We start from the raw sequence: 15,091 nt of genomic DNA, 5'->3' as shown, positions 1-15,091 counted from the left end.
ACTTTCATCTTCTGCACTTGTTCCACTGATCTTATGAATAAATCATAAAGGCCGTACCCCCTTCGGCTCGGAGCAGCGTGTGCTGCCTCCCCGGCCCTGTAAAACACAGAGAAGTGTTTATGGGAGATAAGAGCCAGAGAGGTTGCCTTCCCAATAACGCTTTTTATCACTCCTTGTCCTCCCCGAGCATCGACTTTTACGACGCACACCCACAGCAGCAGAATGGATAATTAGGGGAGTTTGTGGAGTCGACATTTCGGCCATGATAGAAGAGCCCAAACAAAGCCATCTGCTGAACCGCATTCCTCCGGTTGTGCTCACTGCGTCACGGTGTCATCCAGGGAGACATTAACGCTTAATACCTGCCGCTAAACACTGCAGTTGTGTTAAATATAAATGAGCGCTTTCTGATGGGCTTGATTTCATCCTATCTGATGAGGTTTTCGTCAGGACCGAGGCAGAGAGCAGAAGGGGAGCAGAAACTTAAAACCCCACAATTGATCTGGCAGAACGTATTGATCATTTCCTGTCAGACTCAGACGATCGATAGACCAAATGATCTCAGGATAGTTTCCTTCTTGACCGCTGGACCTCAAACAAAAGTGACATGAACCGACACACTAAAACCGACACTTTTTTTGTTCGCAGAACACAAACACGGTTCACAAGACGTGAGCTCAGATTTAAAGGAACACTCTGGGAACATTTGTGTTGTTATTGTTAACTTAAAATAAAACCAAAACTATTAATTGTAATTGTAACAAAGCAGGAATGTCATAAAAACTTAAACATAAAATTTTTTAAATTAGAACTATTTACAACTAACTGAAATAAGAGTTGAATTACTAAAACTGCTAAAAATGAAAAAAATAATAATAATAATAAATAAATAAATAAATAAATAAAATAAAAATAAAACAAAAAATTTTATAATTCATATTTTTATATTGTAGTTTTAATATTCTTAATTATTAAACAAAAAACATTTTTACAATAAATTATATAATAATATTTATATACATATAAAACTTTAAAAGTTGTAATATTTTCTTTAAAAAAAATTATATATATATATAAACTTAATTAATAAAAAGTAAAATTAATTAATAGTTAATAAAAGTTATAAATATGATATATTTTAATATTAATATTTTATATTGTAGTTGTAATATTTGTAATTATTAAACAAAACATTTTTTATAATAAATTATATAATAATTATATATAGCTATTATATGCAGTTGTGGTCAGAATTATTAGTACCTTTGGTAAATATGATCAAAGATGACTGTAAAAATAAATCTGCATTGTTTATCCTTTTGATCTTTAATTCATAAAATTGGCAAAAATCTAACCTTTCATTGAAGGAAAATAATTGAAAATGGGGGGAAATCTCATTATGAAATAAATGTTTTTCTCCCAAACATGTTGGCCAAAATGATTGGCACCCCTAGAATTTTTTATGAGTAAAATATCTCTGAAGTATATTCCCATTCATATTAACATTTTTTTTTAGCACACCAGGGTGATTATGAATATGAAATTGTCCAGCCATGACTTCCTGTTCCACAGGAGAATAAACATGAGGAAACACAAAAGCCCAAATTCCCTTAATAATTGATCACAATGAGAAAAACCAAAGAATATAGTTCTGATGTGCAGCAAAAGATTGTTGAGCTTCACAGAATAGAAAATGGCTATAAGAAAATAGCTAAAGCATTGAAAATCCCCATTTCCACTATCAGGACAATAATTAAGAAGTTCCAATCAACTAAAGATGTTACAAATCTGCCTGGAAGAGGACGTGTGTCTAAATCGTCCTAATGTGAAGTGAGGAGGAGCGTTTGAGTGGACAAAGACTCTCCAAGCATCACAGCTGGAGAATTGCAGAGATTAGTTGAGTCTTGAGTCTCAGAAAGCCTAAAAAAAATTATCAAACAACACCTACATCCCCACAAGTTGTTTGGGAGGGTTTCAAGAAAAATCCTCTGCTCTCATCCAGAAACAATCTCCAGCATATTCAGTTGTCAGACAAGACTAAAACTTCAAACTGGACTGGCTTCTATGGTCAGATGAAACTAAAACAAGAGCTTTTTGGCAGCAAACCCACCAGATGGGTTTGGTACACACATGGATAAAAAGTACCCCATGTCCACGGTTAAATATACTGCTGGATCTTTAATGTTGTGGGAATATTTTTCTGCTGGAGGTCCTGGACATCTTGTTCAGATACACGGTATCATGGATTCTATCAAAAAAAAAAAAAAAAAAAAAAAAAATCAAAACCTGACCGCTATACCCATCCAATAATGGGCCATGGCTGGATCTTCCATCAGGACAATGATCCAAATCAAACTTCAAAACCAACACGGAGCACCAGCATGGAGCTGGAATCTGAAGGATCTGGAGAGATCTGTTGATCAACAGAATCAACATAATGTGATTTTCCCCCTACTTTCCATTCTTTTCCTTCAATGAAAGGTTAGAATTAAAGTTCAAAATGATAAACAATGCAGATTTATTTTTACAGTCATCTTTGATCATATTTACCAAGTGTGCTAATAATTAAAAGTTATTATAAAATTATTATTATACAATATTTTTTATACAATATTTTTATATTGCAGTTTTAATATTTTTAATTATTAAACAAATTTGTTTTATAATATAAGATGCATTATATCATTAAGACATATATCTGAAATACACCACATTGAGTAAATATAAAATTAAATTAATAAATACTATAATAGTGCATAAACAATAGTAAAACAACACTGTCTGGGATAAAAACAAGTCCACTTTGAAAACGAAAGTGCATTACTTGAAAACATGATGATCTTTGCTTGTTTTTACAAAATGAGGAAGGAGACAAAACTATTTATGCTAAGAACAGCATATCACATATTCCAAACATTTGGTTTAAGTCGTTTTAAACACAAAACATTCCTTCAAAACCCCAAATCATGAAAAGCAATGCTGATTCGCTCGAGTGGCTCATCGACTCGGATGTGAAGTAACCTGGACTGCTTTTAATTAGCCGTAGAAACAATTTTCAACAATCACTAATAAGTCCACTAACTACAGACACAGAAAGAAACACAGATAGAGAGTCTGGGAATGAACAGAGCGGAGAAGTGCTCATTAATTCCTCATTTTTTAGCGATGGAGGGAAGTTGCGGTCTGTGATTGACTAGACTGACCTCCAAAACCCAAATACCGTAATCATCCCGACTCAGCTGTCGCAAATTAGCGGCGGTGGATTCTGGGTCTTTACTGATTGCTGTAGAGAGGACACGTTTCAAGCCAGACATCTGCTGCGAATACACCACAATGACACTTTCCATCAAACTGCCAATAGCTGTATTATAGACAAACAACCTCTTGTTATCTTGGACCACTTCAGATGTGGAGTGACTCATTGTGTTGTTCTATAGAAGCCCTTGGGTTTGAGATGATGTACTATAGCCATCCCATTTGCGGTGGCCTTAAAGACGATGACATTTAGCTTTACTCATAGCTCCTTCCTCAAAAAACGTCTTCATTTGTTTTTCTATTCTCAGTGATGACCTTTAAAAGTAGTGTGCAACTCTAATTCAGAGGTGAAGTATTGGTGTCATATCACAACCCAATACAGAACATGCATTGCTATTTAAACAGCACCAGAAATGTCTGATAAGAAGGCCTGAGATCTGAAACACTTGTATTTTCCTCCATGTGTTAAATAAAATAACATAAGATTTAGTAAATCATGAGGAGACACACAAACAGCACTATTTCCAGCGAAAGCCCCATGTATGATTCTGACATTTAAGTATGATATACAGTAAAAGCACCGCTGCGCAAAGAAATGACTGTAACCTTTAATCCACAAAGAGGAGCTATAACTGTAAAGACACTGACGTCTTTAGGTAGAGCTGGAGAAGTAAAGAGAGACAGAGACACAAACCCATTAGCAATAATCTTGAGTGAATCAGAGAACAGACTGGACTTCTATTATTTGCTGTGCTCTACAGGAACAGCAGGTACATAAAAATGACAAAGTTGAGTGATTAGGATTCAGGACTGGACCGATACGAGTCACTGACCCGCTACTCCCATCAGTGCGCTTTCACCGAGACCGACAGAACCTCGATATTTCATTTATCTGTCAAAGCTGAAGCTAAAGAATCAAAACCAAAGACAAATCTTCAACATCTTAACCACATAGACATATAAGAGTGCATGCAATCATCTAAGTCCACAAATGATCATGCAATTCAAGACCTCTTGAGACCTAATTACGACAACATTAAAGGGAGAATTCAATATGTAGAATTTAGACATCCTTGTCATTATCGACACCGGTGGCCGTTAAGTGAACTGCAGCTAGCAACTTACTGCTTGTGCTCGTACTCGTGCATATTTAACGTACAACTGAATGCGATTCAATGCCTCGATATACACAAGTTGGAAATACCTTTGCAGTGATATACTTTTAATGAACATCCCAACATAGTCCACGCTGCTGAGAGTGACGTTTCGATGAATATGTAAATAAATATGTGATGTGTGCTTTCCTCTCAATAACAAAGTAAACGCACAACAAAAATGACAGCGGTGAGAAAAAAAGAGTAAATCACCTTCTTAAAATAACTTGACGCTTCATATAACGACTGTATCGATTACATCGTTAGGTGTATTTGTATTTGTATTTGTCATTGAATAACTCATTCAAAAGATTTGTTAAAAAATGGTTATTCATCCAGTAATAAAACAAGTGAAATATTTGAGCGAGTCATTGAATCATTCATTTAAGAGATTCGCTCAAAAACCCTGATTCATCTAGTAATGAAAAAAGTAAAGTATTTATGAGTGAGTCATTGAATCATTCATTCAAGAGATTCATTCAAAAACCCTATTCATCCTGTAATGAAACAAGATGCTTGTTCGAGATGCATCGGCGCTGCGCAGACCAATCGGCGTATGACGTCAAAGTACCAAAGTTGATGTCATATGCCGATCGGTCTGCACAGCGCCGATGCATCTCGAACAAGCCTAGGTATTTATGAGTGAGTCACTGAATCATTCATTCAAGAGATTTGTTCATAAACAATGATTCATCCAGTAATGAAACAAGTGAAGTATATATAAGTGAGTCACTGAATCATTCATTCAAGAGATTCGTTCAAAAACCCTGATTCATCCATTAATTAAACAAGTGATGTATGAGTGAGTCATTGAATCATTAATTCAAGAGATTTGTTCAAAAACCCTGATTCATCCAGTAATGAAACAAGTGAAGTATTTATAAGTGAGTCACTGAATCATTCATTCAAGAGATTCGTTCAAAAACCCTGATTCATCCATTAATTAAACAAGTGATGTATGAGTGAGTCATTGAATCATTAATTCAAGAGATTTGTTCAAAAACCCTGATTCATCCATTAATTAAACAAGTGAAGTATGTATTAGTGAGTCATTGAATCACTTATTCAAGAGATTTGTTCAAAAACCCTGATTCATCCAGTAATGAAACAAGTGAAGTATTTATAAGTGAGTCACTGAATCATTCATTCAAGAGATTCGTTCAAAAACCCTGATTCATCCATTAATTAAACAAGTGATGTATGAGTGAGTCATTGAATCATTAATTCAAGAGATTTGTTCAAAAACGCTGATTCATCCAGTAATGAAACAAGTGAAGTATTTATAAGTGAGTCACTGAATCATTCATTCAAGAGATTCGTTCAAAAACTCTGATTCATCCATTAATTAAACAAGTGAAGTATGTATTAGTGAGTCATTGAATCATTCATTCAAGAGATTTGTTCAAAAACCCTGATTCATCCAGTAATGAAACAAGTGAAGTATTTATAAGTGAGTCACTGAATCATTCATTCAAGAGATTCGTTCAAAAACCCTGATTTATCCATTAATTAAACAAGTGAAGTATGTATTAGTGAGTCATTGAATCATTCATTCAAGAGATTTGTTCAAAAACCCTGATTCAGCGAGTCATTGAATCATTCATTCAAGAGATTGGTTCAAAAACGCTGATTCATCCAGTAATGAAACAAGTGAAGTATTCATGAGTGAGTCATTGAATTATTCATTCAATCCAATTTTTAAAAATTAATTAAACATTTTAAATAGACTGCAGCAATTAACATTTTGTCAGAATCTCTAGTAAATTAGCATACATGTTATTTTGATTAGTAGTCCGTTCAGAATCATTGGAGAATCATGATCTCTATTTGAAACAAAAAAATCGTGACTCTCAATTTATCCTGAATCGTGCAGCTCTACACCAGCATCATTTCGACAGATGAGGTATTTAAAAATACACTGTTATGATAATTTGATTATAAGTATATTTGAGACTTTAGACTATATAGATCTAACTACGTGAGACTATACTTTGAATTAATCTCTAGTCTTTGCACGACACATTGATATTACAGTACAGAATGGCTCTTTCGGCATTATCCTTAACATTGTACAGGCATTCATTTCATGTGTCATAGAACAGAAGAGAGGCTTTCTTTTTGATTTTTCCATCAAAAACGTCTCGAGCCCTTCACATAAAAATCAGTCTAGTCTTTCATATATGGGCAACCTAGGAAGTCTTTTTTAAGCATTTTTTTAAGCATTTTTAAAGTTTCGTTAAAATCTGTTCACACATAAAAAGTGATTAATGCATGGAAATTCTTACATATAGCCCCTTTAATCAATCAACTTCAAAACATTTCCCAATGATCAAAACCCATCTACATGCAAACCAACGTGCCAAAAACAGCACCCATTTTTTAAAATCCTGTAGTTAAGCATTTTGCACGAGGGCCGGCAGTGATCGAGCAGGTGATTTTGATCTCAGGAGCTCTCCAGTTCCCGGGTCACCCGTCCATGGAATTAAACCGGCAACCTCTGCGACAGCAGCTCACTTTCTGAACTATTAGACTCGGAGAAGCAGCAGTTCCACCCAAAGACTTCATCAGTCAGACTCTGACAGGATAAATAGGCCAGCGCACACATCTCAGTTCAAATATCATTATACTGCAGGCACTTCAAACACAACATGGATCCATTGTGCCAAATGCCACTGCTTACTGCACCAGGCTAGCTTCAAAATGAATACACTTCAATTTAGTCACTTTAGTAGAGGTTTCGAATGGAATAGATATGAGAATGACAACGTGCAAAGTCGTGTTAACACCTTAAATGCTTTTCTTTCATCAGGGAAAGGACATAAACAGTTTAAACGAATCCTACCGCTAGATGTTACCCCAATTTCGCTGTGCATATAAACACCTTGATCAGCTTTCTGTTTACGTTCCGATTTCAAGGTCCAGGATGTGCAAATGTATGCTAGACAGCGATTAGACACGCATGGACGGAGCTCAACAGAACGGAATCTGGTTTATTTATTTATCATTTAACACTATATCAGCATCAAACTATATTCAGCATGGCAAACTCAAGAGCAATAAAATTTTAAATAATCATAATAATAATAATATTTCAATTAATTGTATACATTCAACATTATTTAACAATATTATCTCCATAAACTAAACAAAAATATAAAATTAATAATAATAATAATAATAACAGTTAGATATTTGATATAAATTCTAATATTTTCCCAGGTGTAACCTTTTAAAAATGTCCATTAATGTACTTTGTGAATAAAAACATTGCCTAATATCATTTAAAGCAGGACATACCAATAAAATATGACTTACAGTCAAGACTTACAAAAATCACAGAAAGGCAAATCTTCCCCTTACAATTTCAATAAATATGCATGGGTTAGTCTTGTGTGACAAATTCGACATCTCATATATGCAGTCTGGTCATTTCTATTTTCAAAATGAAAACAATGCTTAGGTACTGGATTAAACATAATCTGGTCTTTTTTAAAGTTGTTGTGGTGTTTTTAAAAGTTGAAACTATATTTCATTTGACACAATGTCTTTACCTTTAAATTCAGAAGAAATCTGGCAAATGTTTATTATGTGATATTTGTGCTTTATATTTTGCTTGCAAAAAATGTTATTCGGTCAGAATACAGGACTACTTTTAAATGGCCATCAAAGTAAAAAGATGCAATTTTCTCCCAAATAGTTATATTACTGCATCTACCAGAACACATTTTCTGAAAATGTAAAAATAAATGTAAAAATATCTGCCAAAGGGGTCAGAAAAATAAGTTTAAACTTGGTTTAAACATGCATTATGTAAGAATCTTTCAGTAAAATATCCAAAAATCACTAGGCCAGTGTTATATATTTTGTTCAGTTGAGTACTTACAATATCCCAAATGTTTGCAACTATTTGTAAATCGTGAAAAAATGGCAATTTTAACCAAGGCTCCGGGACGTGTGAGGAGTCGCCTGTCAATTGCGTCATACCCGCGTTACCCTCGGTCTCCGCTTTTATTTTGTAGAAACTATGGAAACACCAAAGACACTTTAATATTTACATGTTTTAATAGACAAGGGAACAACTGTTTTGATGTATTTATAGACAGAAAACTAATTATTGTTATATAGCTCAAAATGTTTAGTCTTATTGTTTAAATCTAATTTTCTTGATTTTTTGCGAGTACCATGCTTTACCATGCCACAGAAAAAAAAACTATTTTGTGAAGTAGCTAACATTGCATAATCAGATGCAGCTTTATTTTTAGTAACAGTAATACAGCATTTTCTCCATCATACAATAAGGTTTAATTAATTCATTTAAAAATTAATTGCATCCCATTAATCAACACAAGCCATCCAGCATTTAACATGATATTCTAAAATCGATCTATCTTACTGCACTGTGAATGCACAGAGTAACGTTATAACATTTTCAACACGCTCAAATGTATCTAATATGATAAAAAGAGCTGTGTTACCTCATACTCATAACCGGAAATGCAGAAGCAGCGCCGGCGACTGTGGCATAAAAAAAGTCCCGTTGCTCGTGGCGTGTTGATCAATCACTCCAGCTCCTCGTTCAGCTCCACAACACTCGCTCCTGCTCTGCTTCATACTACAGTAACGTTAATAATCGCATCCATGAACATGATTTCTTCCCGAGTCCTATCCCAATTCTATTCCACCGTCCGTTGAGGTGAAGAACACATGTCCCAAAATTCCGCGCTCAAACTTGGCATCATCAAGCCTTTGTTTTGAATAGGCCTCTAGAGACCTCTAGCAGACAGAAAATATTACATATTGCATCTTTAAGTTTAAACTCCCTTAATTTTGATTTATTTTATAGAAAAAAAACAGACAGTATCTTATGCCATTTTGCATCTCAAGTTGCCTTGAAAAACGAGGAAGAACATCACTTGCACTTTGCATCCTTAATTAACCTGCTAAACCTTTGCTTTATTAGTAATATCGTGAATAAACAATAACTAAACCAACTAGAAAGCAATACGAGGAAAGACAATCGCTGTGACCAACAATGCATGGCATAAAACAAAGCTCTACTTCACCTGAATTAGAATTATCTAGAAAGCGACACTGTGCCACACACATACTTACTTCAAAAGCTCTTCTCAAGTGCCTTGCTGAGAGCCACGCTGTGGAAAATGTGACTGAAAATCACTGTAAGAGGTCTTGTGCGAAGATCGGGCTCAGCAAAGGAAGACGGGCGGCAAACAGCTGCATCCACTTTCCATAAGGCTCTTTGATAAAATGGTTCAGACTCTTATGTAATGAACACAGGTGCTCATGTGCAAAGCAAACGTCTGCCTCCAGCTGAGGTCTCTTCATAATGCTAACTCTGACACTGACATCCATCAGATTAAACCACTACATTTCCATGAGTAAGCGCTTACATTGGCCACTTTGTGCGGACTGAGGAAATGAAACGCAAAGCAGATGATGATGTGAAACTATTTACAGGCAGCATTCTGGAGATGCATTGAGGCTTTGTAGCGTATGACTGGACACAAAATATATGTTATTCATAAGAGCACGGCACTAATGTCAAGGTCATGGGTTTGATTCACAGAAAACACACATACTGATCAAATGTGAAGACTGAATGCACCACGAGTCACAGTGGAGGAAATAAATGTAAAGCACATTCCCTGTTGAAAAGAACACCATGTGTTCTCAATCATCACTGACAAGCAATTCACACTGGTCTAAGCCGGTCTTTTCAGTAGAGTTTTCTGAAGATAATGTGATGATGTTCATTGTCACCATGTTGCTAGGGTGCTGCTATGTGGTTGATATGTAGTTACAAAGGAATTCTGAGTGGTGTTCAAATTGTTGAACTAAGCTGTCTAGGGTAGTGTTTAGAACGTTGCTATGTGGTTGCTATGCATTGCTGGGCTTTTCAGTTACTAAGATCTCCTGAGTGGTGTTTAGAACATTGCCATGTGGTTGCTATGGTGTTGCCATGGCTTACCGATTCAGTTACTAAGCTGTCCTGAGTGGTGTTTAGAACATTGCTATGGTGTTGCCAAGGCTTTTCAGTTACTAAGTTCTCCTGAGTGGTGTTTAAAACATTGCTATGTGGTTGCTATGGTGTTGCCAGGGCTTTTATCTTCAGTTACTAAGCTGTCCTGAGTGGTGTTTAGAATGTTGCTATGTGGTTGCTATGGTGTTGCCAGGGCTTACCGATTCAGTTACTGAGCTGTCCTAAGTGGTGTTTAGAACATTGCTAAGTGGTTGCTATGGTGTTGCCAAGGCTTTTCAGTTATTAAGATCTCCTGAGTGGTGTTTAGAACATTGCTATGTGGTTGCTATGGTGTTGCCAGGGCTTTCATCTTCAGTTACTAAGCTCTCCTGAGTGGTGTTTAGAATGGTATGTGGTTGTTATGGTGTTGCCAGGGCTTACCTCTTCAGTTACTAAGATGCCCTGAGTGGTGTTTAGAATGCTGCTGTGTGGTTGCTATGGTGTTGCCAGGGCTTATCAGTTACTAAGCTGTCCTGAGTAGTGTTTAGAATGTTGCTATGTGGTTGATATGGTGTTGCCAGGGCTTTCATCTTTAGTTACTAAGCTGTCCTGAGTGCTGTTTAGAATGTTGCTATGCGGTTTCTATGGTGTTGCCAGGGCTTTTCAGTTAATAGGATCTCCTGAGTAGTGTTTAGAATGTTGCTATGCGGTTGCTATGCATTGCCAGGGCTTACCTCTTCAGTTACTAAGATGTCCTGAGAGGTGATTAAAACATAGCTATGTTGTTACTACAGTGTTGCCAGGGCCTATCTCTAAGATGTTCTGAGTGGTGTTTAGAATGCTGCTGTGTGGTTGCTATGGTGTTGCCAGGGCTTATCAGTTACTAAGCTGTCCTGAGTAGTGTTTAGAATGTTGCTATGTGGTTGATATGGTGTTGCCAGGGCTTTCATCTTTAGTTACTAAGCTGTCCTGAGTGGTGTTTAGAATGTTGCTATGTGGTAGCTATGGTGTTGCCAGGGCTTACCGATTCAGTTACTGAGCTGTCCTAAGTGGTGTTTAGAACGTTGCTAAGTGGTTGCTATGGTGTTGCCAAGGCTTTTCAGTTACTAAGATCTCCTGAGTGGTGTTTAGAACATTGCTAAGTGGTTGCTATGGTGTTGCCAGGGCTTTCATCTTCAGTTACTAAGCTGCCCTGAGTGGTGTTTAGAATGTTATGTGGTTGTTATGGTGTTGCCAGGGCTTACCTCTTTAGTTACTAAGATGTCCTGAGTGGTGTTTAGAATGCTGCTGTGTGGTTGCTATGGTGTTGCCAGGGCTTATCAGTTACTAAGCTGTCTTGAGTAGTGTTTAGAATGTTGCTATGCGGTTTTTATGGTGTTGCCAGGGCTTTTCAGTTAATAGGATCTCCTGAGTAGTGTTTAGAATGTTGCTATGCGGTTGCTATGCATTGCCAGGGCTTACCTCTTCAGTTACTAAGATGTCCTGAGAGGTGATTAAAACATAGCTATGTTGTTACTACAGTGTTGCCAGGGCCTATCTCTAAGATGTTCTGTGTGGTGTTTAGAACGTCGCTATGTGGTTACTATGGTGTTGCCATTGCTATGTGGTTACTATGGTGTTGCCAGGGTTTATCTCTAAGATGTTCTGAGTGATGTTTAGAACGTTGCTATATGGTTACTATAGTATTCCCAGGGCTTATCTCTAAGATGCTCTGAGTGGTGTTGACAGCAAACACCACCAACAAGAAACTCACATAAGAGCACCAGAAAATAGTAAATAACACAATCTAAGAACGGGATAACATTTATGCAGTTCATTAAACTAAACCTGAATAATGGCTTTAGTAATAGTGGTTATCATCTTCAAGAATCTAAGATTCAATCCCACTGTGCTGCTCTCTCTCCAAGGCTACTACAGAATTCACTAGAGTTCTTCCTGTCGGAGCAAAACGCGATCAATACGGCCCAGTGACTCGTGATTGCTCTGTGTATTTTCAATGATCCAACAGAGATGTGTTTAAGCCATCAAACACCTTCTAATCATCATGCAACAGGGACTTCAATTTAGACTGGACTGTGTGTTCTCAGCCAGGTCGATTATATCTGTTCCATCTACCGGCAGCTTCAATTCTGTTTCGAGTAGTCTTGCTACTATTTGGGCATAATAAGCCTCAAATTGATGATTAACCTTTGTAATCCAGCGAGCACATGGAAGACGGTGTGCTCTTGTCATCCGAGTGGCTGCAAGAAAGATGCTGCATTATCGTCTGTGGGAAAATTGAGGGGTTTGTGAGCAAATGAGGCAGCGTTATCTGCACGAAGCCTGCTCGAGTATAATGAAGACGCATCTCGAGAAAGAAGAGTCTTTTAATAACAAAACAGACTGTATTGTGCACGCTTTAATAAAAAACTGTCCACGTCTGCGTACGTTAAGCGCCTATCCGTGAAGATAGAGGCTGTTATCTCGGGAATGCAAGGTGAATTAGCATCTGGTGCAGAGTGTTGGCCATTGTTTATGGCACTCTATTATTTGGTAATCAGACATTAAATGAGTCATTTCTCTACATTTAACTCCAGCCGGTGAGCTAATGGCTTAATCTGACCAACGTGGATGATTTACCTCTTGTTTACTCTGAATCACCATTAGACATACTATTTGTGACTGCAAATGAAGCAGGGAACAATTTCTAAAAACGTGCACTCTGACTCCTGAAAGGATGGCCAATCATATGCATCAATATGCTTTCACCACCCTGTGATATTTGCAGCGTGTTTTGACGGTTGTTTCGTAAGGGCAATGGTTATAAAAGGCTTGAGGCTCCTTTATCAGAGGCCTTCATCAGTTGGTATTTCATATCTATCATATTTGTGAGCGCAGACTGTCCTTTACACATCACCTTGTCAAAGCGCCAGACAAGCAACCTCCTTCATTATCTTAAAATCTCTAAGGACAAAAAATAAGATCTTTGTGCGGAGTCTCATTTCAATGAAATAAATTTAAATTAAAATAAGGTCCTAAATTAAAGCTTAATATATTCCACTCTGGGGGACAGAGACAGAATCAGGGCATACTTCAAAAACATGACAAAATCAAAAGTAAACTTTTAAAGTTTAGAAACGTTTATTTGTCAAAGGGTAAAGGCTCACTGTTATGCCTACGCCAGTCTAAGTTAGGAGTAAGTAAGTAACATTAAATGAATGTGGCTCAAATATTCAAGATAAAAAACAAAAGATGCAACAATTTTTAACAAATGTATGGAAGTTAGCTTCAGGAATGGGCAAGGCCAAAACAACAAACAACATTTAAAAAAACAACAACAGGATGAACATCCAATTAATATGTTTCAAGATGATGAACGATGTATAAATAATTGGGGTGTAACGGTACACGTATTTGTACCGAACCGTTTCGGTACAGGGCTTTCGGTACGGTGCACGTGTGTACCGAAGCATTACATTGCAACCAATATTCACCACCAATAACCGCAATAAGCTCTGCGTTTTGTTACTTTCGATAAGAAACAAAGTGTCATCCTTCAAATTCTGTCCACGAAATCATGAAGTTTAAACAGAAAATGCCACAGATCACTGTACAGGCGCCTCAGTTCAACCGGCAGCGCGAGCGCGGAGCGCAAGTGAATGTGTTCATCTCTTCCTCCTTAATACTAGTTACAGAATAAACATGAAAGAACATCTGAAGGTATGTTGCAAGATTCAGTACAACTTACTGAAACGGTCATATCTCATGTAATCGCTCATTCAGTGTTTCAACGGTGGAAAGACATCAATGAAAGCTTCCGTATTCAACAATATGTCATGATGCATTTACCTCAGAAAAGCCATTCAGTGTTCACAGCTTGTTAGTTCGCTAGAGAAATGAACTCTTTCGCTTAATATATGCACTGTATTAGCCAATATATTCATTATTTTACTTAACCTTTTAGTGATATCCTGATTAGGCTATTTAATGTATGTTTAAATAAATCTGATGTTAAAATAACAGCCACTGTGTAGAAATGATTATATTTCAACAACGAATTGGAGTAAAAACATTTAGAAGTTAATGCAAAAACTGCCTTAGGTGCAGCTTACAGGTTTGCATACAATTTGTTATTTGAGTGTTGATTATTTTGTCTAAAAATAAAAAGCAATTGAATTTAGGCTAATAGTTTGGGCTTCTTTCAAGTTAGGGCTCCCTACATAGTTTATAGCATTAGCAGAGATCATTTTTTTTATCCTTAAGAAACTTTTAGTTTTAATTTAATTTAATATATTTAAAGACAAAAACACAATTTGTTCAGTAAACCTCTGTTTAATAATAAAAAAAAGCAATTTTATGTTTAGTTTTCTCTCCACCTGCTGTACCGAAAACTGTACCGAACCGTGACTTCAAAACCGAGGTACGTACCGAACCGTGAGTTTTGTGTACCGTTACACCCCTAATAAATAATGTTTTTTTTTTTTTTTTGTGCTAATGCTATGAGAACATTATTAAAGACCTGGGGTCTCATTTATAAAACTTTCCGTAGATTTTATCCTAAAAGTGTACGTACGCACAAAAGCTAGATTCTGCAAAAGTTTTCAGATTTATAAAACCATGTGTTCGCCAGAACCTGTGCAAAAATCCCTTTATAAATCCCAGTCAGCGGAAGATTGTGCGTACGTGCATCTCCACCCCTAAATGACCATATATGGAGCTTACAACG

At 36.5% G+C, this 15,091-nt stretch overlaps 1 protein-coding gene across 2 annotated transcripts in view; it reads right to left on the bottom strand.

The window, feature by feature from the left end:
• The window catches only part of hs3st1l1 (heparan sulfate (glucosamine) 3-O-sulfotransferase 1-like1), a 56,900-nt gene that overhangs the window by 26,566 nt on the left and 15,243 nt on the right, over window positions 1-15,091 (bottom strand). The window contains exon 1 of one of the 2 annotated variants that reach the window (XM_048204021.1): window positions 9,522-9,708. The exons of the other annotated variant lie outside the window; for it this stretch is intronic. The gene's annotated coding sequence lies outside the window, so the exon portion shown is untranslated. Of the gene's footprint in view, window positions 1-9,521; window positions 9,709-15,091 lie in introns of those variants that run through there. 2 annotated transcript variants of the gene reach the window in all.

The sequence above is a fragment of the Megalobrama amblycephala genome, linkage group LG10, assembly GCF_018812025.1.
Source record: "Megalobrama amblycephala isolate DHTTF-2021 linkage group LG10, ASM1881202v1, whole genome shotgun sequence".
NCBI classification, from domain to species: Eukaryota; Metazoa; Chordata; class Actinopteri; order Cypriniformes; family Xenocyprididae; genus Megalobrama; species Megalobrama amblycephala.
The sequence above is the reverse complement of the archived record's forward strand: the minus strand, read 5'-3'. Positions and strand labels throughout refer to the sequence as shown.